General features: G+C 37.5%; 1 protein-coding gene across 38 annotated transcripts in view; it reads right to left on the bottom strand.

The window, feature by feature from the left end:
• ALG2 (ALG2 alpha-1,3/1,6-mannosyltransferase) overlaps nucleotides 1-27,691 on the bottom strand; it is a 588,615-nt gene that overhangs the window by 458,790 nt on the left and 102,134 nt on the right. For 14 of the 38 annotated variants that reach the window (XM_084978261.1, XM_084980678.1, XM_084987383.1 and 11 more), the window contains one exon: nucleotides 7,213-7,260. The exons of 22 other annotated variants lie outside the window; for them this stretch is intronic. The gene's annotated coding sequence lies outside the window, so the exon portion shown is untranslated. Of the gene's footprint in view, nucleotides 1-7,212; nucleotides 7,261-21,712; nucleotides 22,088-27,691 lie in introns of those variants that run through there. 2 more of the 38 variants (XM_084991029.1, XM_084988417.1) reach the window with 2 other exon arrangements.

The raw sequence follows: 27,691 nt of genomic DNA on the forward strand, positions 1-27,691 counted from the left end.
GGCAAATGAACCTTAACCACAAACTTTTGTCTATGTATTTTCAGAGGACTTGGGCCCTAGTTTTAAGAGGAATATACCCTGTTAGGGTGGAATTCAATTCTTTTTTTTAATAATGATTTTTATTTTTTTCTATTATAGCTGGTTTACAGTGTTCTGTCCATTTTCTACTGTATAGCAAGGTGACCCAGTCACACATACATATATACATTTTCTTTTCTCACATTATCATGTTCCATCATAAGTGACTAGATATAGTTCACAGTTCTATACAGCAAGATCTCACTGCTAATCCATTCCAAAGGCAATAGTTTGCATCTATTAACCCCAAATTCCTAGTCAATCCCACTCCCTCTCCTTCCTGGAATTCAATTCTAAGTGCAAGGGTAATTTCATATTCTCAGATAATGGGTGACAACTCCTGGCTTCTTGCTCTGAGAACACCTACCCAAAATCCATTTTCTTGGAAGTCAGGCCACGTAGTGGCATATAATACCTACTATTAGTTCTGGAGGCAGTATAATCATGCCCAGGCAAGGGGTTCTCAAGCCAAGCTGGACCCAATACCTAAGGTAACATGGAAAGCAGCGAATTCAAATCTGAACCCACCCATGTGACCTTCTGTCTGGACATCCAGGGGTAAGGTCATTTACATGGCAAGCTTTCCCAGGAGTAGCTACCCAATGATACATTCACTTATCCCCTTGGCATTTCAGCTTTGTTAGAAACTACATTGTTTCTACATTGGAATTCTACATGTACAATTCTACATTCTACATTTCTTACACTGGTAAGAACAGAGCCTAATCTTTAAAATCTGTCCAATACTCTAATCTACGAGAGCCATGGTCAACAGGCAAGTTGCAGTTTCATCATTTCAAAGCCAGTGGAAAAACATTCTAGAGTAGGTTGTCAACCATGAAAGAAGTGAGGGCACAAAGCCAAACCTGATCAGTTCCCCCTTTAGAGAACAATTCAGACATTACCCAACATCTGTATGTAAGTGGTCAAGGAGTTGAGAATTATTGCAATTTAGAACACCATGGAAATTGCTTGTCATTAAGTCTGCAAGAAGGGAAAGGCCCCTCTTACTGACTGGGTTTTTCCTCATATATGGGCACAGACTATGCCAGGGCCCCAGCAGTTTTGATAAGTTGGTATGGACAGTGGTCATTCTGCCTTCTTACCCCTAACCATACACAAGAAGTCAAGCTTTAGAACGACATCAGTGCCAGCTTATTTAAGAAGAATCTGACAAAGCCCTCCAAGAACTGGCATTAACACCCAAGTAATAACAGCAAATGTGATCCTCTCTAATCTCTTCACTCCACTCTCCCCAGCCAGAGATGTCACATCTAACCATGCCAGTACATTCACTACAACACTCCTACAACATGGAAAGTTTCCACACTTGAGGAATTCCTTTGGCCTGCAGGTAAGCATCATATTTATTCACCTTCACATTTACAAAACACTAACAGATTTGACTACTTGATATTTTTTAATTCTATAAGTAAAGTCATAGCCAAAATAAAAATGCAAACAACCAACTGGGAAAAATAGTTACAGCAAAAATGAAAAATAAGCAATTCATATTTTTGTGGATTGAGAAACTAATTGATAAGAAAACATAAAGTCATAAAAGATAATTAACCAAAGAGAAAATGCAACTATTATAAAACACAAACACACAGAGCCCATCAAAAAGGGTCATTTCAAACAAGGAACGTTTTATTTATTACTTGGCTTCTCAATAAAATGTTTTTAATATTTCTCAAGACCTCAGAATTACAATGTCAGTCATCCTGAGCATTACCAAGAGTTTCTAAGGAACCCCAGAACAGCTAGGATTGAGACAGAGTGTGTCCCTATAGAAGGATTAGTAACTGAGAAGCAACTGGAGAGCCCTGGAGATTCTCCACCACCTCCCCCTCCCCTAGGCTACTATCTCCTTTACTTTTCTCTTGGATCACCAGCCCTTACTCCACCCTAGAAGTAAGCTCTTAGAAGCCCTTCTGAGGCCATAGATCCCAATGTGACACATCAGGTTTATCAGTTTTATTTCATCACTGTGTACCCTCTTTCTCTTTCTTTGGTATTCTTTCATAATGAGCATAGAAACAAGCCTGGAAATCAAGCACCTCATACTTGAAAACACACTGGCTCTTTCTTAGAGAAAAGTAATTCTAACTATATAACAGAAAACAAATATATAAGAGATTGGAACTGTGTAAACAGGTATGCTAAGGATTCAACTGAACTTATTTTTTTATAATGATTTTTATTTTTTCCATTATACTGAATTTAAATTACTAATTCACACAGCCTAAGAGACCATCATTGGGATGTGTAGAAAGTATACTGCTGACCAAGGACCTAAGCTGGCTTTCACACTTTCACAACTTTTCAGAATATAGGAACTGTCCACCACTGAACAGAATCCCTAGCATAGAACAGAGGGTTCATTAGAAACGACAATCTGTCCCTGCCCTTTGACTGCCTGTAAGCAGACCAATGGATTACCTAACTAGTTTAATTGAATCCCAGGTAGCTGACAACAACTGGGGTTGATCCGACCCTAGAAATCAAAGAAAATGCCCTAGAGAACAGAATGTGTTCCAAGAAGAGGTTTATGACTCTAGATAGAATAAGCAATCAGGAATTAGAAGCACTCACCCCTAGTCAGGATTGAAGAAGACCTAAGATGCTGTCTTGAGATCCAGGTACCTATATAATACATGAATGGCCTCTACAGCATTGCGGGTTGGGGGTGTGAATATGCAATTCTCCTGGGAGTGCCCCACCTTACAATTGAATAGAGCTTCCTTCCATATCCTAAGCTGAAATCTCTCCTCCTGAAAGTTTAACTTTAGGCTTAGGTGGTATTGCATATGTCACTTGGAAATCCTGGTTGCGTCTGTCTAATATGAGATCTGGAAAGGCAGTATTTTACAAATCTGAGATAGTGCAGGGGATGACGGGACCCAGTGAGTAAGACTCAACTTCATATATCCCATCCATCATTTCTTCCTTTCCTTTGCCTCAGAAGAAGAGGTTCTTTCCTCCCATGAAAAGCTAATATTTCCACTAAATTCTATCCCAGTGGTTTTCAAACTTTAAGGTGGATCAGAATTACCTGCAAAGTGTGATAAAATAAAGATTCTAGTTACTACTCTAAAGTTTCTGATTTGATGGGTCTCATGTGTGACCCAAAGATTTGTATTTCTAAATTCCCAGGTGATGCTGATGCTGCTGGTCCAGGAACCACTGCTCTAGATCAGGGGTGAACTGCCTTCTAGATCAGGATGTCAAGGGCCAGATAGATAGTAAATAGGATAGCCATTGCAGGACATACAGTCTCAGCTACAACTATTCAATTCTGCTGTTGTAGTGTGAAAGCAGCCAAAGCTATCACTTAGATGAATGAATATGGCCACATTCAAATAAAACTTTATTTACAAAATTAGGCTATGGACCACCCTGTAGGTTGTCATTTACCAACCCTTGCTCTAGATCCCTGCTCAGAGATCTAGTCCCATTCCTTCCTCTACTGAAAAAATTTTTGAACAAGTAACACTCATTTGCACTTCTTCACTTCCCATTCATTCTGTAATCCTTGTAACCTGGCTTCCTCCTCCTCCATTCCATGGAAATTGATGTCAGCAAAGTCATCAGTGCTGTCATATGAGAGTTTTCAGTCCTTTTCTCATCTCCACTTTTCTCTTGTAAGATTACCGGCTTCTTCATCTTTCTTAGAACATCTTCCTCCGTCAGCTTCTTTGACAGCATTCTTTTACAGCTCCTGTCACACTTCTCTATATGCTGCTTCTGAGTTTTCTATTTCTCTGGCCAGGACTAGCTTCATGGAGTGAAATGAATGCAGGTATACAAAACCCATTGTTCAGAAGGGCCCCTTCTTGGGGCTTACTGTACTATAATCACTATCTCAAAACTCTTAATAATTTTCTTTTTGAAATTTCTATTTTATAAGCAAAGTCCAGTAGCACAATGGAACATGCACTGGCCTTTCAATCTCAGCTCATGTTCATCCTCCTCCTGCTATCTCCCAGAGGTGAATTCTCCCTGCCCACTGCCATGCTCCCTTACATCCCAGGTCCTGCATGGCCTCCCTCATTCCACCTATATTCCATTACTGTTGCCACTCCCTGCCCCTGGAAATGGCTCCAGGCACTGGACTGGGAGGATCAGGGTTAGGCTCACATTCCTGTGCCACACCAGCAGCACCACGGCATGTATGGCATGTGACTAACTGGAGGCTGAGTCTTAGCACAAGAACTTCTTGTCCTCCCCCATGCAGGTACTTGGCATGCTGTGGCACAGAGGTTTAAAGATCCTTGGGGGCCACACATCTTCCAGGAGTTGGGGCAGGAGACCACGCATAAAGGAAATGACTCGTTCAACTTCCCCAAACCTACCTTTGACCAGAGCTTGGCGTGGAAATTCCATGTTGACAGAAGGAAAACTTAGCATCCTGTGGGCCCAAGCAAATGAGTACACATATCATGGGAGAGGGCCTGCACTTGACACACAAGCATCCCCTTGCCCAGAAGTACTCCTTCAGCCAGCTCTATGGGAGGGCAGGAAGGGGGAGGAGACTCCTCTCTTCCTTCTCCCAACCTTCCTGAGTTTGGCTTGAATTTGTCTCTTCTGCCCAGCTTGAGATGCCCTCCAGCAATGAGCCATTAAATAATATGAAAAATGTTACTTCCAGAATTCCACATACCAAGTTAAATGCTCTGATATTTGTATTTAAAACTGGCATTGAAAAGACGTTAGTCACAAAAGATCACACAGTGTATGATTCCATTCATGTTAAATGTCCAGAATACACACGACTATAGACACAGAAAGTAGACTAGTGGTTCCTAGGGCTAGTAGACAGGGTAATTAGAACTGCTAATAGGTGTGGGGGATTTCTTTCTGGGATGATTAAAATGTTCTAAAATTGGATTGTGGCAGTTAACTCTGCAAAAGTACTAAAAACCACTGAACCATGCACTTTAAATGAGTGAATTTATTGTATGTAAATTATGTCAATAAAGCTGTTTAAAAACTGGCAGTGTAGAATATAAAATGAAAGATAAAATTCATCCTAATAATTTTAAAATTGCTCTTTAATGGAATGACAATAAATAACAAATGAAAGCCACTATGATGTTAAAAGGGAGATGGCAGAAGAAAGGAAAAAGCCACTATGGAGAACAGTATGGAGGTGCCCTGGGAAACTATACATGGAACTACCATATGACCCAGCAATCCCACTCTTGGGCATACATCTGGACAAAACTCTACTTAAAAAAGACACATGCACCCGCATGTTCTTTGCAACACTATTCACAATAGCCACAACATGGAATCAACCCAAATGTCCACTGACAGATGATTGTATTAGGAAGATGTGGTATACATACACAATGGAATACTACTCAGCCATAAAAAAGAACAAAATAATGCCATTTGCAGCAACATGGATGGAACAAAAGTCTCTCATACTGAGTGAAGTCAGAAAGAGAACGACAAATACCATGTGATAGCACTTATATTTGGAATCTAATATACAGTACAAAGGAATCTTTCCACAGCAAAGAAAATCATGGACTTGAAGAATAGACTTTGGTTGCCAAGAGGGAAGGGGAGGGAGTGGGATAGCTGGGGAACTTGGGGTAAATAGATGCAGAATGTTGCCTTCGGGATGTATTAGCAATGGAATACAGCTGAGTAGCACCGGGAACTCTGTCTAGTCACTTATGATAGAACATGTAATATGAGAAAAAAGAATATATACATGTAAGTATAACTGAGTCACCATGTTGTACAGTAGAAAAAAATATACATATAAATAAAAGATAAAAAGGAAAATAAATAAAATTTTAAAAAGCCAAAAAAAAAAAAAATAAGCTTTTAGCACTACTTTCCTACATTTTGAACAGTGAATCCTATATTCTCATTTACATTGGCGCTGCTTCTGACCTCTTAAATATTAGTATGTCCCATGGTTTTACCCTAAGCTATTTTTTTCTCACATCCTCATTCAAGACCAAAATTTCAGCTACCATATGTTCCTTTAGGCCTTACAAATCTTTATCTCTAGCCCATACCATTCCATATTCAAATGTCCAAAGATTCAGTGATTATCTCCACAGGCATTTAAAACTCAGCATATTGGAGTTCCCATTGTGGCTCAGTGGTTAGTGAACCCAGCTAGCATCCATGAGGATCTTCGTTCAATCCCTGGCCTCTCTCAGTGGGTTAAGGAATTGGCATTGCCCTGAACTGTGTGGTATAGGTCACAGACGTGGCTCAAATCCTGTGTTTGCTGTGGCTCTGGTGTAGGCCAGTGGCTATAGCTCCAATTGGACCCCTAGCCTGGGAACCACCATATGCCACAGGTGCAGCCCTAAAAAGACAGAAAGACCAAAGAGGCCAAAAAAAAAAAAAAAAAAAGAAAAGAAAACAAACAAACAGAAAAAAAACTCTCAACATATTACACATGCATCCATAATCTGCTCCTCTGTATTTCCTATTTTGGTGAAGGACATTGCCATCTACCAAACTGCTCAAATCAGAAACAATAGAGACCTCTTGGTATTTCTCCCCACCCCCTTAATTTAATCATTCACTAAATTCTACAAATCCTAAAACTCCAAGTATCTTCTAACATAGATACTCTTTTCAATTTCCTCTGCTTCTGAGCTGGTTCAAATCCTCATGGGAGTTGCCGTCGTGGCGCAGTGGTTAACGAATCCAACTAGGAACCATGAGAGTGCGGGTTCGATCCCTGCCCTTGCTCAGTGGGTTAACGATCCGGCGTTGCCGTGAGCTGTGGTGTAGGTCGCAGATGCGGCTCGGATCCCGCTTTGCTGTGGCTCTGGCGTAGGCCAGGGGCTGCAGCTCCGATTCGACCCCTAGCCTGGGAACCTCCATATGCCACGGAGCGGCCCAAAGAAATAGCAAAAAAAAAAAAAGACAAATCCTCATGAATCTCACCTAGACTAATCAAATGATTTTCTTATGAACCTCTGTGCTTCTAATCTCAACCACCAAGTGATTCATCTTTCACTCTTTCTATACAAATCAGACTGTGTCACTCCCCGGCTCAAAATAGGTGTATTTATCACCATAACCTCCATTTTAAAATGGAAATTCAACATGGCATACAAGATCCATGGATACATACAATATTTTCTAACTTACCTCATAATATTTTTATGGTAGAGAAACACTGGTAGCAAGGCAAATTACCTATAAAAGGATAACGAATGAATCAGCTTGATGAATGAGTTCATTTAAAGTGTTAAAATATTAATTGAAAAATAAATGGTGATATATTCACATAGTACTTTATAATATTATGCACTTATTTAAAATCAAATTTAAAAATAATAATTTCTAGTAGTATGGTGAACTAAGTACCACAATTGACCATCAGTTTAAAAAGAAAAAACTAAAACTGAAAGGTAAAAGATGTTTTATCTTCTTAAATTAATTTATGATAAGAAAATAAGATAATTTATCCAAAAACTAACTGAAAGCAAAAATTCAGAGAAGAAAAGAGAATGCTTAAAGCTGGCTTTCATCATGAGAATATTTGCTGAATCAGCTCAATTTGACTTTTAGGTTTTTAAAACCTCTTGAAGCATTATTCAAGGAGGAAATCTAATGGGCACTCTTCCCACAAAGTTGACATCTCAGAGGGCTATGAAACTAGGGTAAGGATAAATCAGAAGTAAACCCCATCCCCACTTTCAAATAACTTATAAAAAATATTCTTGTCTGGGACCTTTATTATGAGTAGAGTAACAAAATTTAAATCTCCCCTAAGAACTGGTAATAACAACAACCATTTACTCAGGTTTGCAACCTAAATTTACATTATTTTACATATTTCAAAAAGATAATTTTTTAAAATCTCAAGCTGAGAATTTAGCTTAAAATCTCCCTGCCATACACACTCCTGTATTCCAACCACCCAAAGCACCTGACAAAAAAAAGTGAAAAACCTCTCTGAATGAAACCACATTTATCACAGTCTCAGAGTTTACCCAAAGTTCTAAGGCACAAATCAGAGTCAAAATTCACAAAATGCAAAATAAAATAATGTTAAACAACACACAGCAGAATTAGAACTGCAAATATTTAGGTACTGGAATGAACAGACACAAAACTAAAACTAAGAAAGTTTCATATTTTCAGGGAATAACAAATTGACTTAAAAATAGGAGCCAACAGTGACCATATTTGAAAAAGAGTAAAAAGAATACATAGAAATTTAAAATACAACCTTCGAAATTAAAATCTCAGTGGAGGAGTTTAGTAACAGATTAGACAGCATGGAAAAGAGAATTAATAAATTATAAAATAGATCTGAAGAAATTATCCAGAATGCAGGGCTGAAGGACATGGAAAGTGTGAAAGATAGTTTAAAAATATAGAATGTATTTGAAAACCAACTATATATCTATTCAGAGTTCTAGATGAATTCTAAAACCTTTTAAAATTGGAATGGCCTTATAACCTTTAAAGCAATTGAATCAGAGGTATAAAGTTTCCACATCTGAAGAAAACCTCATATCTGGAGGGGTTCACTAGAAAGTTCTACCAAACATTCAAGAAAAATGTAATTCTAAACTTACAAAAACTCTTCCAGAGAATAAAAATAAGGAAATGTATTGCAATTTATTTTCTCATTTTATAAGTTTAGCATAGCCTTGATTCTAAAACCTGACAAGGACCTATGACAAAGGAAAAATCACAGGTCAATCTCAATCAAGAACATAGATGCAATAATCCTAAACAACATATTAACAATTTAACAATATAAGATAATTACCAGTATAAAGAAAGGAAAATTTATAAATAATGAGTTGGATTTATGCCAGGAGTATAATACTAATTTAAACTAGAAAATGAATGTAATGTTCCACATTAATAAAGGAGAGAAATATAATCATCTTAGAAAAATGTTTTTTGTTTAATACAATATCCATTCATGATTTTAAAAAGAAAAAAAAAACCTCTTGGTAATATAAAAAGAGAAGTGAGTTTCTTTAACCTGATAAATACTATAAACTATAACAAGTATAAGTCTAAAGAAATCATCACAATTAGTAGGGAAACCCTGAAAACTTTTCTGTTGCCACAGGAAATAAGACCCCCACTATCCAGCAATCTCACTCATAGGCATCTATCTGGATAAAACCATAATTTGAAAAGATACATGCACCCCAATGTTCACTGCAGCACTATTTACAATAGCCAAGACTTGGTAACAACCTAAATGTTCATTGACAGAAGAATGGATAAAGATGTGGTACATATATACAATGGAATATTACTCAGCCATAAAAAATAATGAAATAATGCCATTTGCAGCAACATGGATTGACCTAGAAATTATACTAAGTGAAGTTAGTCAGCCAATGAAAGACAGACATATGATATCACTTTTATGTGGAATATTAAAAAAAGGATACAAACTTATTTGCAGAACAGAAACAGACTCACAGACTTTGAAAACAAACTTATGGTTACCAAAGGGGACAGGTGGTGGGGAGGATGGACTGGGGATTTGAGATTGGCATATGCACACTGAGGTATATGGAATGATTGACCAACACCGATCTGCTATACAACACAGAAAATTCTACCCAATTTTCTGTGATCTATGTGGGAAAAGAATCTTAAAAAAAAAAAATTAGAGTGTATGCACGTATAAGTTAAAGTGATTTAACTTTCTTGTACACAGAAATTAACACAACACTGTAGATCAATTATACCTCAATAAAACTCTAAAATGGATTTTAAAAGACCCCACTATCCCCACTTTTATAAAATATTACTGGTATCTAAACTGGTGTAGTAAGATAAGAAAAGAAACAAGTGATTTAACAAGTGGAAAAGGAAAACTTGAACTGTTGCTTTTGTACATGACAGAATCCAAAATAATTTATAGATAAATAATTAGAATTAAAGACAAAATTTAGGTATTCTTGGTACAATATCAGTTTATAAAGGTAAACATTTCAATTATAGAAAAAATGTAATTAGAATATTTTTAAGATCCCATTTTCAATAGCATGAAAAATAAATTTAATAAAAGTTATAAAAATCTTTCACAGAAAAATTATTTTTAAAAAATATAAAAGGTCAAAAGGTCTGAGCTTAACAATTAGCTCCTCAGCCCAGAGGTCCTGCCCTGGGAAGATAAGCCTCAAAAATATTTGGCTTTGAAAGCCAGTGAGGCTTTTGGGGAGACCTAGATGGCTGTGGAAAATAGAGACTCGAATCTTAAAGGACATATACAAAATCTCACATGCTCTGGGACCCAGGAGAGAAGCAAGCATTTGAAAGGAGCCTGGTTTAGACCTACTTGCTGATCTTGGAGAGTCTCCCAGAAAGGCAAGAGGCAACTGGAGGCAGAAGCTCACCCTGTGGACATAGATAATGGTGATAACCATTTTGGGGAGCTTGTTCAATCATGTGGACACTGGTGCTGGTAGATGCCATTGTGGAATCCTCCTTTTAGCTTATAAGCCTCCAGACTCAGCCACAACCCCACCCATCACCCTGTAGATAGCAGTACCAGGATGCCTCAGGTCAAGCAACTAATCAGACAGGGACACAACCCCACACACCAGGCTGATTTAAGATATCCTGAGCCCACATCCCCTGGACATGGTGCTGTCCATCAGAGGGCCCAGGACCAATTCCACATATCATTGCACAGGCACTAGACCCAGGACCCCTGGGGCTCTGAAACCAGAGACCCAAGGATTTCTGTAGCCCTGAGCCTGATCTGGCTGGACCAGCCCACCCACCAGCAGGCCAACACAAGTTTAAGGACGACCTTGAAGCCTGTATCAGGAACTAGCCTCACCTACCAGTGGTCTAAAACCAGCTGTGGGACCTCAGAGCCCTGTAGCCAAACACCAGGATTGAGCTTCACCCACCAGTGAGCAGGCACCAGCCCCAGGATCTCCTGGAACACAATAAGCCAGCACTAACCCTGGCTCCCTAGAGTTCTGAGTCAGCCACCTTCTGACTCAGTCTGACAACCAGCAGCCAGCAGCCTCTACACAGGGCAGGGCCTGGCAACCAAGAGGACCAGGGGCTAGCCATGCCTACCAGGCAGCCTACAGTAGTTAGCCTGTCACAACAGAAGGACCCACACATCCCACATAAGGGGAACCCTACATATATATCTGGTGACCAGAGAGCAGTGCCCTCTTGGGATGTATAGGATGTCACCTACAGAAGGCCACTTATTCAAGTTCAGGAAACATACCCAACCCACCAGACACATAGAAATAAAAGCAGCAAGTTAGGCAAAATTAGGTGGCAAAGGAATATATTCCAAGTAAAGGAACAAGATAAAATCCCAGAAAAAAAGAGCTAAATGAAGTAGAAATAGGCAATATACATGAGCAAGAGTTCATAGGAATAATTGTAAAGATGATCAGAACTCAGGAGAAAAAGAGATGAACAGAATGAGAAGTCAGTAGTTTTTAACAAAGAGTTAACAGAGAGTTAGAAAACAAAACACAAGCAAACAGAAATGAAGACTACAATAACTGAAATGAAAAATACATTATAAGGAATCGACAGTAGACTAAATGATACAGAGTAATAGACAAGCCAGCTAGAAGACAGAGTAGTGGAAATGACTATAGGTGAATAGAAAAAAAAAATAAAAAGAAATGAGGACATTTTTGACCTATAGAACAACCACAATTATACTAATAATCACATTATAGGGGTCCCAGAAGGAGAAGAGGGAGAGAAAAGGGCAAATAACACATTTGAAGACAAAAAATAGCTGAAAACTTCCCAGGAAAGGAAACAGACATCCAAGTCTAGGAATCACAGAGAGCTCCAAACAGGATCAACTCAAAGAGGAACATACCAAGACACACTGCAATTAAAATGGCAAAAACTGGAGTTCCCGTCGTGGCGCAGTGGTTAACGAATCCGACTAGGAACCATGAGGTTGCGGGTTCGGTCCCTGCCCTGGCTCAGTGGGTTAACGATCTGGCGTTGCCGTGAGCTGTGGTGTAGGTTGCAGACGCGGCTCGGATCCTGCGTTGCTGTGGCTCTGGCATAGGCCGGTGGCTACAGCTCCGATTCAACCCCTAGCCTGGGAACCTCCATATGCCATGGGGAGCGGCCCAAGAAATAGGAACAACAACAACAACAACAACAAAAAACAAAAGACAAAAAAAAAAAATGGCAAAAACTAAAGATAGTATTAAAAGCAACAAGAGAAAAACAGGTTGTATATAAGGGAACCCCCAAAAGTTTATATGTTAACTTTTCAGGAGAAACTCTGTGGCCAGAAAGGAGTGGAATGATATATTATATTTAAAGTGATGAATAGTAAAAACCTACAACCAAGAATAGTCTACCCAGCAAGGCTTTCATTTCATTCAGATGTGATGATGCAATCAAAAGTTTTACAGACAAGAAAAAAGCTTAAAGGTTTCAGCACCACCAAACCAGCTTTACAAGAAATGTTAAAGGGATTTCTCTAAGCAAAAAAGAAAAGGCCACAGTAGAAGCATGAAAATCACAAAATGGAAAAGATCATCAGTAAAAGAAATATGTAGTAAAGGTAGTAAATCACTATGTACAAAGCTAGTAGGAAAGCTTAAAGGCGAAAGCAGTAAAATCATCTATATACACAATAAGCAATTAAGGGATGCACAAAACAAAGAGATGTGAAATATGATGTCAAAAACAGTAATTGTGAGAAGAGAAAAGTAAAAGTGTAAGTTGTTAAGATACATTTGAAATTAAGAAATCAGTAACAAAATAATTAGATATTATAGATACAGGTATAAATATAGATATGGAAATAGATATAGATATTGATATAGATATAAATTGCTATGTACAGTAACCACAAACCAAAAATACATGATAGATACATATGTAAAAAAAAAGAGAAAGGAATCCAAGCACAACACTAAAGAGAGTCATCAAATCACAAGGGAAGAGAATATAAAAAGAAGAAAGGAACAAAAAAGATCTATAAAAACAACTCAAAAGCAATTAACAAAATGGCATAAGTACATATATATAGATAATTACTTTAAATGTAAATAGACTAAATGCTCCAATCAAAATACATAGAGTGGCTGAATGGATACAAAAACAAGATCCATATATATTCTGCCTACAAGAAACTCACTTCAGATATATTTTAAAAAAATAAAGGAAGAAAATGTACTTTTGCCTCACAACATACACACAAAATCAATTCCAAGTGGGTTAAAAATATAACTATGCAAGACAGAATATAATATTTTCAGAAGACAATGTAGAAGAATATTCTTAACACCTGGGAGGGAGATTTTACTTAACAAGACACAAAGAGCACAAATCTTAAAAGAAATTTTGATAAATCTGGCTACATTAAAATTAATGTTATCTGTTTAACACTAGATGCCATAAAGACAGTGAAACAGAATAGGAGAAGATATTTAAACCCATATAACGTAAAAAATTAATATTATAATGTATAAAGAACTCCTACAAACCACTAAGGAAAAGAAAACCCAAAGGAAATACAAGCAAAAGATTTGAACAAGCACTTCACTGGAAGAAAAACCGTAGGAAAAGATGTTCTGCCTCACTACCAATTGGAAAATTGCATACTTAATCAATAAAAAAAGCATTTTATACTCACCAGAGTAGCAAAAAATATATGTTTGCTAATATCAAATGTTGACAAGGGTGTAAAACAACCAGAATGCTTACACATTGATTGTGGGAATAATAACTTGGTTCAACCACTTTGTAAAACTATTTGGAATTAGCTATGTATTTGAAGAGGTACACAACCTATGACCCAGCATAGGAAAGAAACTCTTAAACAACTGCAATAGAAATTATGTATTACACAGTTATGTATTACATAGTGTTCTTTACATTATAATTTATAATGAGAAAAAAGCTGGAATAAGCCCCGGTGTTCATCATGACCAATAAGCTGTGGTATATTCATATAATGGAATACTTTACACCATGCAAATAAATTCAATAAAACATACAACGACATGGAAAAAAACATAGGTGCTTAATACTGGGTGAAAAAATAAGAAAGAATGCATTCAATAGGAGTCCATTTAAATATAGATTAAAAATATTCATAAAACTATATTATTTAGTATACAACAAAATATATGATAAAATGATAAATAAAATCAAAGGTACAACAAACACAAGTTTTAGAATGATGGTCATGTGACCTCCAGGAGGTAATAAAAAAGATGAGATATGAAAAAGGCACACAGGGACCTTCAAAGATAATGGTAATGTTCTTTATCTTCAACTGAATAATAGGCACGTGGAGTGTTGATTATTTCCTGGTTCTTTATAACATATGTAATTCTAAATTTTTGTGTGTGTTCAACATCGAATAGCTAAAAGAACATATACAGATGTAAAAATGCATATTGAAATTACCACTACGAAGTATACTATACACGTTTTTGATAAGTTAATGAAGATGATAAGAGTACATATCAAAAACTATGTTTACAACTACACACAAATTATAGTTGTAAATGGATACAAACGAACTATAAGCAAAGGAGAAGAAAAGACACTTAATTTTCAGTTTTAACTTTTCATATTTATTTTTATTTCCATTAATGTGGTCATAATTTTGTGCCAATAATAAAATGATATAATTAAAACAGAAAAGGATATTCTGAACAGGTCTTCCATTAAAGCTATTTGGACTATAGGCCAGATAACCAAGATACTGCCATTCACCTGGTGGCAGCTTATCTGGATGGCAAACACAGTATCCAAGGGAAAAAATCAATCTCATCATTGCTGCATTTGTGAATCTTGCTTTACATAGCAACCAAAACATGCCTCATCAGCCTTCTTTATCCATGTTTCTTTTGACCATAATCCTGACACCCACAGAAATATAGTACCACGATAGCTGAAAAAGGACACTGCCACAAAATCTTTCTTAAGGACAACTTGGTAACCCAATGACCTTATTTTATGAAAAAGATTGATATTAAGTCTAGAGAAGAGAAATATTATGACCAACTAACTCACTATTAGGGGACAAGAAGAAAGAATATAATTTAAGGAAACTGCGCCAGGTTCTATTTGATTTGCAATAAAAACTGTTCTTACTTTCTGCATTTAAGTATCATGAATAATATAAGATCATCAGAAACAGTTTATCTCAATCATATTAAGAAATAATCTAAATGTTTCTCAAAGAGACACAAAGAGGAAACTTGAGGAGCATTAATACTTATTGTTGCACCTGTTCAAATATCCGAAGTTTGGAAAGAACAGAAAATGAAGTACAAATTAGTGACGATGTTTAAATGACTTTAAATCACAACTAAAGTGTTCATACCATCAAAGTTAGAAGAAAAAAAATCAATACTGCTATATTGAAGTTAAGAATAAATTAGAGGCATGTAAAAGTCTGGAATAACAATATGCTATAAAAATTACTGATATAAAAATATGCCATTTAACAAATTTGATACTACAGAGGCATAAAATTCTACATAGAGTCTGGAAGCAACCATGTGAACATAAGGAGGTAGCTGGGGAAATGCCAACATGGTTAATTCAGAAAGAAACTCAAATTTATAACTGGTTAGGTTTAATTTCTGTTTTGAAGATAAATTACATGCCAGAATATATATGCTTCAGAAATTTTTCTACTGCTATTTAAAGGTAAAAACTGGACAATATAAAAAATAAATTTTCAGTAAATATCTTCCCTTTTTCTCCCCCAAATGTCATGAACATTTCAGTTCACACACATGTATGCACTACTCACACACATATTAGTAGCACACCTCCTAAACTAGGTATTCAGTAATGAACAATTCTAGGTTATCAACCACAATGAAATATATAGATATAAAACATTGTAATTGTTTAAAAACTAGCTGTATAATTTCGGTGTTCAAAGATTTTTTTTTAAAGAAATTGATTTAGGAAAAGTTGGAGAAGAAGCCCAAGTTGATTGACAGTTTGGAGTTTGTATTTCCACCATCTGATCATAGCCAAAATGCAAATGTGATTAAGTTCTGAGAGACAGGAATCTGCAAAGTGTCTGCAGCTTATTAGAATCTTCCCTCTAGTTACCATCCAGCAAGGGCATCAAGGGTGACTACCCAGCTTGTTACCTCAGGAGCCCCTTAAAATAGGGAAGGGATAATAATCTTTACTTTATGCACCACATCTGACCTACTGGTGGAGTTGTTATTGGGAGGTAGGGTGTTGAGTTCATATCTGAGATTAATAGGGAAAAAAACTGAAATGGCTTGTCTGCTGTGGGCACACAAGGAGAAAATGGTGGCAGAGGTGCCACATGGTATCCTTCTTTGCACTAAGCAAATTCTGCAACTATCTACATCATTAAGAGGTAAAACATACCCGTACTCATATATACATCCTATTACAAAGTGCATTTCTTTATGCTATTAGTCATGTGAAGAAAAGTTGTATGAATGTAAACCCATTTTGTATAATCCTTCAACAAAGACATTCAAAAATGCATTCAGAAAACCCATTTCATGTATCCATTTAATAGAGTCATAATTATATGTACCACACATTGTACTAGGTACCTGAAGATAAGAAGAATGGGTTTGTACTCCCAACAAATTCATAATATAGACTGAAAGATATAAAAATTATGCATAATGACAGTGGAGAAATGTTCAAATTATTAAGGAGACAGAGGGTTGGAGCAACTAACTCTTCCTAAGGGAATTTAGAATTTTCTCAGAGAAGGTAATATTGCTTTTGGTCTTGAAAGAGGCATTTGTCAAGCGAGACTGGTCAAGGCATTCCATTCATCAGTTAATCAACAAATGGGGTCTTTTAGTTGTGCCAGGATCTGTGCAAGTTACTGAGAATATAAATAAATGCAAAGTCATACCATCCAGGAGCTGTGGTCCAAAAGTTTAGCTGTGGTCCAATAGAGAAAGAGACCGGAATAGCGACTGGATGGTAAAAGGGATTGTGATTCAAAGCAACATTACAAGCAGCTATTTTAGAAAGTGAAGAATACCTTTATAAGTCACCCTCTTGGGAGTTCTGTTTCTACCTAGGATATAAAAAGCAGGAAAAAGCTCAGTTCAAACCTAAAACAATAAAAAGCTGGACAGACTACAAATGATAACTTCTCTTGAACTATCAGAAAGCTGTAGCTGCAAGACAATCAAGCAGCCTGAATTCTAAGGAAAGATGAGCCCTTCCCAGGAGAGCCAGGACAAGAGCACTGCCTCGTCTGAGCCAAGCTGATTGACAGTTTGGAGTTTGGAGGAAGAAACACTGGGTACTACACAATGACTAAGAAGAACTCAGCTAAAATTTTTAACTAATTGCAAAACATCAGGTGTGGATTAGCTCATGGCAACAACACTGCAACCATTTGGAATAATAGGCTTCAGTAGAAAGGCAGCAGCTTATTTCGGTTCAGGAATAGTTGCCTTTACAACCCTACCAGGCCCTGAATTTCTAGACTCTCTCCATTCCCTCTATTTCTGCTCTCAAATCAGCTAATCTTTGCCTGAGCTCATCTCATTCTTGAAAGATGTTGCTGTAAGCAGCAAGTAAAAGCCAAAACATAGCAATATTCTGGCTCTTTGTAACCACTTCTCCTGGAGTACTCATATGAGAATTAAATAAGTGATCTTTTGTTCTCAAAACACACACACATACACACATGTGCGTGCGCGCACACACACACACACACAATCTTCAAGTGGTAAAAGATGTTTACTGTGAGACCTATACTCTAATTCATACACCTCTAAATGTCCAAGAATCTCAGTTTGTTCCTATTTCAAAATTATTACCAGCACTTAGAAAACAGGTCTAGAAATAGAATAAAGAGTTCAGAAATAGACCTGTGCACATACAGTCAAATGACTTTTGACAAGACACCAAAGCAATTCAGTGTAGAAATGAAAAATCTCTCCTATAACTGGGTTAGAATAACTGGATATCCATACCAAAATTTAAAGAGAGAATATGAAACTTGAGACTCCTACCTCACACCATATACAAAAAAAATCATTGTGAGATGGGTCATAGACCTGAATATAAAGGTAGAACAATAAAGTTAGGGAAAAAAACTTAAGAGAATATCTTTATAACATTGCAATATGCAAAAACTTTTCAAGAAGGATAGAGAAAGCATGAACCATGAAAGAAAAACATTGGTAAATGGTACTACGTTAAACTGCTCATCAAAAGATACCATAAAGAAAGGAAACAGGCAAACCACAGACTGGGGAAAAAATATTCACAATACATACATCTGACAAATATGTTTGGAACATATAAATAAATTCCGTAAATCCACAATAAAAAGACAAGAACTCGATTTATTCAGTGGGCATAAAACCTGGACAGCTCACAAAAGAAGATAACAAGTGGTCAATAAATACATGTAAAAGTATTCAGCATCATTGGTCATCAGGTTAATGCACAGTAAAATGCAATGAGATACCACTACACACAGAACACACACACACACACACACACACACAGAATTGTAATAAAAAAGTGTTAACAACACCAGATGTTGAAGAAGATGTAGAGAAACTTAAATTTTCATTTGTTTTGGTAGGAGTGTAAAATATTACAGCCACTTAGGACAAGTGTTTGGCAGTTTCTTTAAAGGTTAAAAAATAATCTACTTTATAACTGAGAAATTCTACTCATAGATATCTTCCCAAGAGAAATGAAAATTCATGTTTACATGAAGGTTTATTTATTTTTTTCTTTTTGACCATGCCCAAAGCATGTGGAAGTTCCCAGAGCAGGGACTACACTTGTGCCACAGTAGCGACCCAAGCTGCAGCAGTGACAATGCCAGGTCTTTAACTCGCTGAGCCATGGAGGAACTCCTACATGAAGCTTTATATAATAATGTTCATAGAAGTTTTATTCACAATAGCCCCAAGCTGGAAACAAACCAAATGTCCAACAACAATGGAAGGAATTTTTTTAAAACTGTGGTACATTCAACAAATGGAACACTATTCAGCAATAAAAAGAATTGAACTAGTGATACACACCACATGAATGAATCTCAAATATACTATGCTCAGTAAAGAAACAAAACATGAAAAAGCACATATTGTGTGACTCCATTTATGAGAAATTCTAGAACAGACAAAACTGACCTATAGTAATTGAAAGGAGCTCAGTATTTGAGGTGTGAGTAGAGGGACTGACCAGGAAGGGGCATGAGGGAATATTCTGGGCTGATGAAAAGACTTTATGTCTTGATATGTAATTGTCAAAACTGATTGAACTTAAAGATATGAGCATTTCATCACATATAAATTATACCTCAGTTTTTTAAAAGGTTAATAAATGTTGCTAAAGATTTATATTTAAGGTGGCATCTACCTAGATGTAATTTATAAAAATGTAAACTTCTAAAGTTCTGGTTCTGCACTACTTCTGACATACATAGAGCTTGATTCTTCCAATATAGTTCCATGAACCTCTGGTACTTAGGACACAGGAGTGGTCGCCCCTATCCATCTGAAATGTTGACCTCAGATCTTGGCAGGGAATGGGGAAAATAGGATTTCAGAAGAAACTCTGAGAACAGGGTGGGACAGATCCCAGGGACACTACAAGAAGAATAGGAGCTTTACCACCACACTATGGGACAGTGAGCCAGAGCTGACTCACCAGGTACGAAATTCTAGAAGGTGGTTATCAGAGAGTGATTCTTTACACCTACGCCTCTGTGCATAGAAACAGAAGGGCAATAAGGATGTCTTATTGCCTTAACTTTTTAACTAGCCATAAATTAAACAAATAAACCAATTCAATGATTTTTAATATCTCCATTTTGTTTTCACTCAACTTTTAATATAATCTTTTCTTTTTTTTTTTTTTTTTTTGTCTTTTGTCTTTTTAGGGCTGTACCCACGGCATATGGAGGTTCCCAGGCTAGGGGTCTAATCGGAGCTGTAGCTGCCAGCCTACGCCAGAGCCACAGCAACACCAGATCTGAGCCGCATCTGCGAACTACACCATAGCTCAGGGCAACACCAGATCCTTAATCCACTGAGCAAGGCCAGGGATCGAACCCGCAACCTCATGGTTCCTAGTCAGATTTGTTTCCGCTGTGCCATGACAGGAACTCCATCAACTTTTAATATAATCTTGACTGGAAGAAGCCATCTGAACAAAAGACTTTTCAAAGAAGAGAATGCAATTGACATTTACTTAAGTATTTGTCTTGCAAGTGCATTAAGTCACTAGTGCCAGGCTCAAGTTGGTTTCATATACAAAAATGACCAGTTTGGCCTATAATTGCTGTCACAGACTGAACATGCTACCATCCTTAGGAACTGAAGTCTTTGGGCAGATCTGTAAGTGAATGAAAAAGTTCAGCAGAGAAATTTGGTGACTTCATTTTTAATGTGCTTATTCAGTGCTGAGACAACTGTTGCTGGAGTTTAGAAACATTTGAAATAAGGATGGAAGTTTGGTATCACAAGAACACACTGTGACTTAAACATGGAAGCAGATTACTTATTATTTTTGTAGAAGAAAAAATTGTTTTGACAATTCTAGGTCCTTAGCCTATTTATTTACAAATGGACAGGTCTTGCAGAATCTGATTGTGGACCACAATTGTCACTAGCAAAAGCTATAACCTAAATGTAGTTTCTCTGCCTGTGATGAATAAATGCAGGGGTTGGGAGTGGCCTGAGGCCTGATTTCTTTCCATCCCTAAACAAGTATTATACTCTGAAAGCACCACATTATGGACAACAGCACTGTAGCCCACAGAGTCATTTTTTTTCTGGTAGATGTCTGCTGTTATTTAATTCGCAGAAGTATATATACGATTGTAATTTTGAAAAAAAAAAGAATGATATTTAATGGTTAAATTCCTGATTTTCTTATCATCATACCCTTCTATATCTGTGACCACGTCTTTGTAGGTTCACCTTACCCAGTGGTGCTGTTCTACATAATTCAACTCCTGAGCCCACTATTACTTTCCTTCACTGTCCCCCCACTGGTAGACCTCTCCACTCACATCTTCACTACTACAACTTTATTGATAGTTCCCAGTCTTACAAGTGTAATCCTTTTCTCTCTCTTTTCAAAATTCCAATCCTACCACTTACTTTTCACCTAGATAACGCATCATGCTGCCAGCACCACCCCCCACTTTCCATAATATACCCCCCCTTTTTTTTGTCTTTCTATCTTTTTTAGGGCCGCACCTGCAGCACATGGAGGTTCCCAGGCTGGGGTCCAATTGGAGCTGTACCCACCAGCCTATGCCACAGCCACAGCAACATGGGATCCAAGCTGCATCTGCGACCTATACCACAGCTCATGGCAGTGCTGGATCCTTAACCCACTGAGCAAGGCCAGGGATTGAACCTGCATCCTCATGGATGCCAGTCATGTTCGTTTACCGCTGAGCCACGAGGGGAACTCCCATAACATCCCTTAATATTATTGCTAGGCTGCAAGACTCCCATATCCAAAAGCTCAACTGCTGATTTATTTTTCTCCTTTCTTCAACAACATCCTATCAGTCATGAAATCCTGTTAAGTCCTCTTTCATAATGTTTTCTCTCCCCTGCCATCTCCATTGTCCAGTCCACCAAGGTCTCTCTCTTGGACAATTGCACCAGACTCTTACCTGTTTCCCTGAGTGTCCACCTCCCATCTGTTCTCCACATAGCAGCAAGAGTAGCTATTTCAGAATGCAAAATTGAATATGTCACTTCCAGGTTAATATATTCCAATGTTTTCTTATTGTTCTTGAAATAAAAACAAAGAACCCAGGTGTTCCTGTTGTACCTCAGTGGGTAAAGAACCCAACTAGTACCCAGAAAGATGCAGGTTCAATCTCTGGCCTCCCTCAGTGGGTTAAGGATCAGGCATTGCTGCAAGCTATGGCACAGGTCATAAGTGTGGCTGGAATCCCACATTGCTGCAGCTGTGGTGCAGGCCAGCAGCTGCAGTTCTGACTCAAATTCTAGTCCAGGAACTTCCATGTGATGCAGGTACAGCCCTAAAAACAAAAACAAAAAAAAAGAACCCAGTGTTATCTAGCCCCTTACTTTCTTTCCAGTCTCAGGTCATCTCTTTCTACTTTGCCTGTCATAGACTAACCTTACTAATTACATTTCACCTTTTTGAATGCATGTTCCCTGACACCACAGGGTTTTTGTACATGCTGTTCCCATTGTCTGGAACTCTTTTCTCCCTTTGTATAGCTCACTCCTATTCACCCTCAATTCAAAAAAAAAAATTTTATTATTTTATTCCAAGAAAACATCCCTGATTTCTATTTGCCCAGACTAGATCAGATTCCACCATGTCACATGTTCTCATATCATTTTATACTTTTCTTTCATAGCGTCATTATAGTTTGTTAATTAATCTTTATGCGATTATGTGATCAATGTCTAACTACCTATAAACTCCAGAATGGCAAGAATCATGCCTATTTGGCTCATTATTAACTCATTGGCATTGTACTTACTAAAAAATCAAAGAACATTTCTGGAATTAATGAAATAAGATCTTCTATGTTTGTCCCTTTGTCTTCTCATTGCTACCACAGATTAGACCCTTTTGACCTCATGTTTAAGTGATCAAACTTGGTTGCCAGTCCCTAACCTCTCCCCTTTCAAATTTAATCTATACATCTTCAGATCAATATCTCAAAACACTTCCTTCATTGTGGCTCTTTTCTGGTTAAAAATTATTCAATGCTTAAAGATTAAAATGGAAAACCTAAAATTAATATCATAAAAATGGCCATACTATCCAAAGCAATTTACGGATTCAATGCAATCCATATCAAATTACCCATGACATTTTTCACAAAAGTAGAACAAACAATCCAAAAATGTATATGGAACCACAAAAGACCCAGAATTGCCAAAGCAATCCTGAGGAACAAAAGCCAAGCAAGAGGCATAACTCTCACAGACTTCAGGCACTATTACAAAGCTACAGGATTCAAGACAGTGTGGTACTGGGAACAAAACAGACAGACAGACCAATGGTACTGAATAGAGAACTCAGAAATAAACCCAGACACCTATGGTCAATTAACCTTTGACAAAGGAGGCAAGAACATAAAATGGGGAAAAGACAGTCTTTCCAGCAAGTGGTGCTGGGAAATCTGGACAGCCACATGTAGATCAATGAAACTGGAACACACCCTCACACCATGCACAAAAATAAACTCAAAATGGCTGAAAGACTTAAATGTAAGACAAGACATCATCAAACTCCTAGAAGAGAATACAGGCAAAACATTCTCTGACATCAACTTTATAAAGGTTTTCTCAGGTCAGTCTTCCAAAGCATCAGAAATAAGAGCACAAGTAAACCAATGGGACCTAATCAGACTGACAAGTTTTGCACAGCAAAAGAAAGCATAAAAAAAAGACAACTTACAGAATGGGAGAAAATAGTTTCAAAGGATGCAATTGACAAGAGCTTAACCTCTAAAATATACAAACAACTTAAACAACTCAACAGCAAAAAAGCCAACAACCCAATGGAAAAATGGGCAAGAGACCTGAAGAGACTGTTCTCCAAGGAAGATATACAGATGGCCAACAAGCACATGAAAAAATGCCAACATCACTGATTATTAGAGTAATGCAAATCAAAACTACTATGGAGGTACCACCTTACAGCAGTCAGAATGGCCATCATTAATAAGTCCACAAATAAATGCTAGAGGGTGTGTGGAGAAAAGGGAACCCTCCTACACTTGTAGTAGGAATGTAAATTGGTAAAACCACTATAGAAAACAGTATGGAGGTACCTCAGAAAACTAAATAGAGAACTATTGTGTGACCCAGCAATCCCACTCTTGGGCATATATCTGGACACAATATTCCTTGAAATAGACACATGCACATGCATGTTCATTGCAACACTATTTACAATAACCAAAATATGTAAAACAGCCTAAAGTCCATTGACAGATGAATGGATTAAGAAGATGTGGTAGCTATACACAATGGAGTACTACTCAGCCATAAAAAAGAACAAAATAATGCCATTTACAGCAACATGGATGGCAATAGAGACTCTCATACTAAGTGAAATAAGTCAGAAAGAGAAAGACAAATACCATATGATATCACTTATATCTGGAATCTAATATATGGCACAAATGAACCTTTCCACAGAAAAACTCATGGACTTGGAGAAGAGACTTGTGGTTGCCAGGGGGGAGAGGAAGGGAGTAGGATGGACAGGGAATCTGGGGTTAATTGATGCAAACTATTGCCTTTGGAATGGATAAACAATGAGATACTGCTGCATAGCACTGGGAACTATATCTAGTCACTTGTGATGGAGCATGATGGAGGATAATATGAGAAAAAGAATGTGTATGTGTATGTGTGACTGGGTCACTTTGCTGTATAGTAGAAAATTGACAGAACATTGTAAACCAATTGTAATGGAAAAAATAAAAATCATTTAAAATAAAATAAAATAAAATAAAATAAAATAAAATAAAATAAAATGGGAAAGCTTGTCCTAACCCTCTTATCTCTCCATGATCAGTCAGTCCCTTGTTCATCTCTCCAGGTTTCTACCTGAATTCTCAATTAAACTCTCCAACTTAGTCCCATCAACGTATATATTCATGACTACCCCCATACTACCGTGAAGGTTGCACACTGAACAACCCCTGGGATGCCATTTATATCATAACCTATGTGAAAACTATTCCTGGAGTTATGTAGGTCATAAATGATGTGGCCAAACATGGCAGCCCATGAACCTCTCCTTAAATTTCTGCTTTCTTACCTCCCACTTTTGATAAAACATTTCCTTAGTCTGGAATGCCCTCCCTTGGTCTCCACAATCAAACTCTAACCCATCTCCATAGTCCTATCTCCCTTCTGTACCCAGTCTCAAAGATCTGCATTCTGGAATTCCTATAACACATCTTATCCATGCACTTCCCTTGATATATACTATAGGCTATATATTGCTTTTTAAATTTCTTTAGTGTGGTGTAGTGGAAAGAGCGCTGAAATTGGAGTCAGAGGATCGACTTAGGTCTACTTCAACAACAGCAAGGGCACTTCAGACAACCCAAATGAGTGATCTCAGGTAAATAGCTTATTGTCTAGAGGCACAGTTTTCTGTCTTAAAAGTGGGAATAATAGTACCTCACTGGTTGTTTTGAGTGTGCTTGAAGAGTCTAGTCCCAGAGGCCATTGAAAAGAATGATTTGCCTGAAGGCACTTTTGGAGATGATGAAGTGCTATGTGAAGTGATTGCTGCTAGCTGGTAATTGTCTTCCAAACAGACTAGAAACTCCTTGCCAGAAAGGAGCTGTGTGTCTTACTCCTGGATGTCCCATAGAGGGCCTAGTAGAATACCCTCCACATGATAAGTAGTCAATAAATATTTGTTGTAAAATAATGAAGTCAGCCTGGCAGCTGCAGGCAACAGATGATGGTGTCCCACAGTTCTGCTGCCCATGGCTGCCATCCAGTCTGCCATTGCTGTGCTCAACCCCTCCCTCACCTGCTGCACCCACCCCCCAGCTGCACATCCCAGCCTTCCCCAGTACCAAATTCTCAAGACAAAGCCATGAACATAGGGGCTGTGTAATATGGAGACAGTGGCTTGTGGTTACTTTTCACTTTTTCCACTTTCAGGACAAAAAAATGGAAGCAGTGACAGAAATTCAGCTGCATACTTTAGGTACCTAGGGAATTAGCATAGAGTTCTTTCATGAACTCATTCAATTCCCTCAGTGTTTTATGCCCTGGGGAATGTGAGTAGGGTAGAATAACACCACAGTGTAATCAACAGAGTTCTATAGTTCTTAAGAGTCTGCATCTTCATCAAGAAGTAGGGCTAAGGGTTGAGGATGAGGATGGCCATCTAAATATACAAAAAAAAAATTCCTAGAATCAGAATTGAAAGAGATCTTTGATGTCATTTAAATCAAATTCCAATCAAATACAATAACGTCTACTCTATCTTGTGGCCTCTACTTAAACATTTCCAATGACAGGAAACCCACTGTCTAGGAAGACAGCCCATTGAGAGACCAACTATAATTTCCACTTTATAGCATATTTAATCCAAACCCTGATTTCACAAATTATGAAATTAAGGCCTGTAGCAGAAGAGACTTGACATCATACAGTAACTTAGAGGCAGAACTAGAACAGGCTTCTGTCATCCCTCAGCCCAAAAGGAAATTAAAATACTTCTGTGCCCCACCCCATCCCTTTTATTCTTACTCTTTGCTCCTGGTTCTATCTCCAGAGCCACAGGAACTCTTAATTCCTCTTCCACATGACAGACCTTCAAATTTTTCAAGAAAGCTTTGTTTCAGCTTTTGAATCTTTCTCCAAAAGAAGACACACTCTCTACCCTCATCCTTTCAGGTTTTTTTCATTTATCATGATTCTCACAACCCTCAGTACTCACACACAGGTTGAAGAAACTTTTTAAATTAGAGACACCCAACACTGAACAAAATCTTAACAGTAAAGAATACAATGGGCCATGCACTTCCCTTGATCTTGACACCTCATTTCTACCACTGTACTCAGAAATGGCTTTACCTTTTCAACAACCAGATCATACTACTGAACAAGTTACAATAGTTTTCTATTATTTAAAACATCACAGGCATTGTTATAAGTACTTTGCATGTGTTTAACTCTTATAACAATTCCAACAATATAGCTTAAACTAATATCATCACCTTCTTCTTCCAGGTAAGGAAAATAAACCACAGATATTAAGAAACAGCCTAGATCATATAGCTAATAAGCGGCAGAGCCAGTACTCTCACCCGGGCTGATAGCTCCAAAACCTCTACTCTTAACTGAAAGCTACAAATAACTTTTTTTTGTCTTTTGTCTTTTTAGGGCCACACCCACAGCATATGGAAGTTCCCAGGCTAGGGGTCAAATCAGAGCTATAGCTGCCAGCCTACGCCACAGCCACAGCAACACGAGATCTGAGCCGCGTCTGCAAACTACACCACAGCTCATGGCAACACTGGATCCTTAACACACAGAGTGAGGCCAGGGATCAAACTTGCATCCTCATGGATCCTAGTCGGGTTTGTTAACTGCTGAGCCACGACAGGAACTCCAAGCTACAAATAACTTAATGAAAAATAAACCTCTCAATGAAAGATGTTAATTCTGTTCTTTGCTGTGAAAGTAGAGTTTTCATAACCTGTAAAATGGGATGTTTTACTTTATTCTGCATCCATCTCTATTAAATTCCAATTGTGAGTTTCGGTTTCGCCCTTTTTTAAGCTTTAATTCTGTAATTCAATATATTAGATAGTTTTCCTCAGATGTGATTATGTACATGCTTTCTAGCTTTTTACTTAGGTTGTTGATAAAAATGACGACTTAGTAAAAGAGCTAGTGATATTAAAACTTAATTGGTAGCAAGAAAAATCTAAGTGTTGTCCTTTTTTCGTTCTTCTTGCTTAGCCAGTTAGAAAGCTACATAACTATAGCCATTTTCTGGCCCGATTTCTTCACTTTGTCAGAAGGATATGATATCAAAATATAAAAAAATTCTGGATAACAATCAGGATATACTAAGACTGCAGAATTCCCTAAACTTCTACACCTAGGTACAAAAT

This window comes from Sus scrofa, chromosome 1, assembly GCF_054392235.1.
Source record: "Sus scrofa isolate SSC_HxYL_T2T_F1_AM1 chromosome 1, Sscrofa_HxYL_maternal_Yorkshire_Landrace_v2.0, whole genome shotgun sequence".
In the NCBI taxonomy this organism is placed as follows: Eukaryota; Metazoa; Chordata; class Mammalia; order Artiodactyla; family Suidae; genus Sus; species Sus scrofa.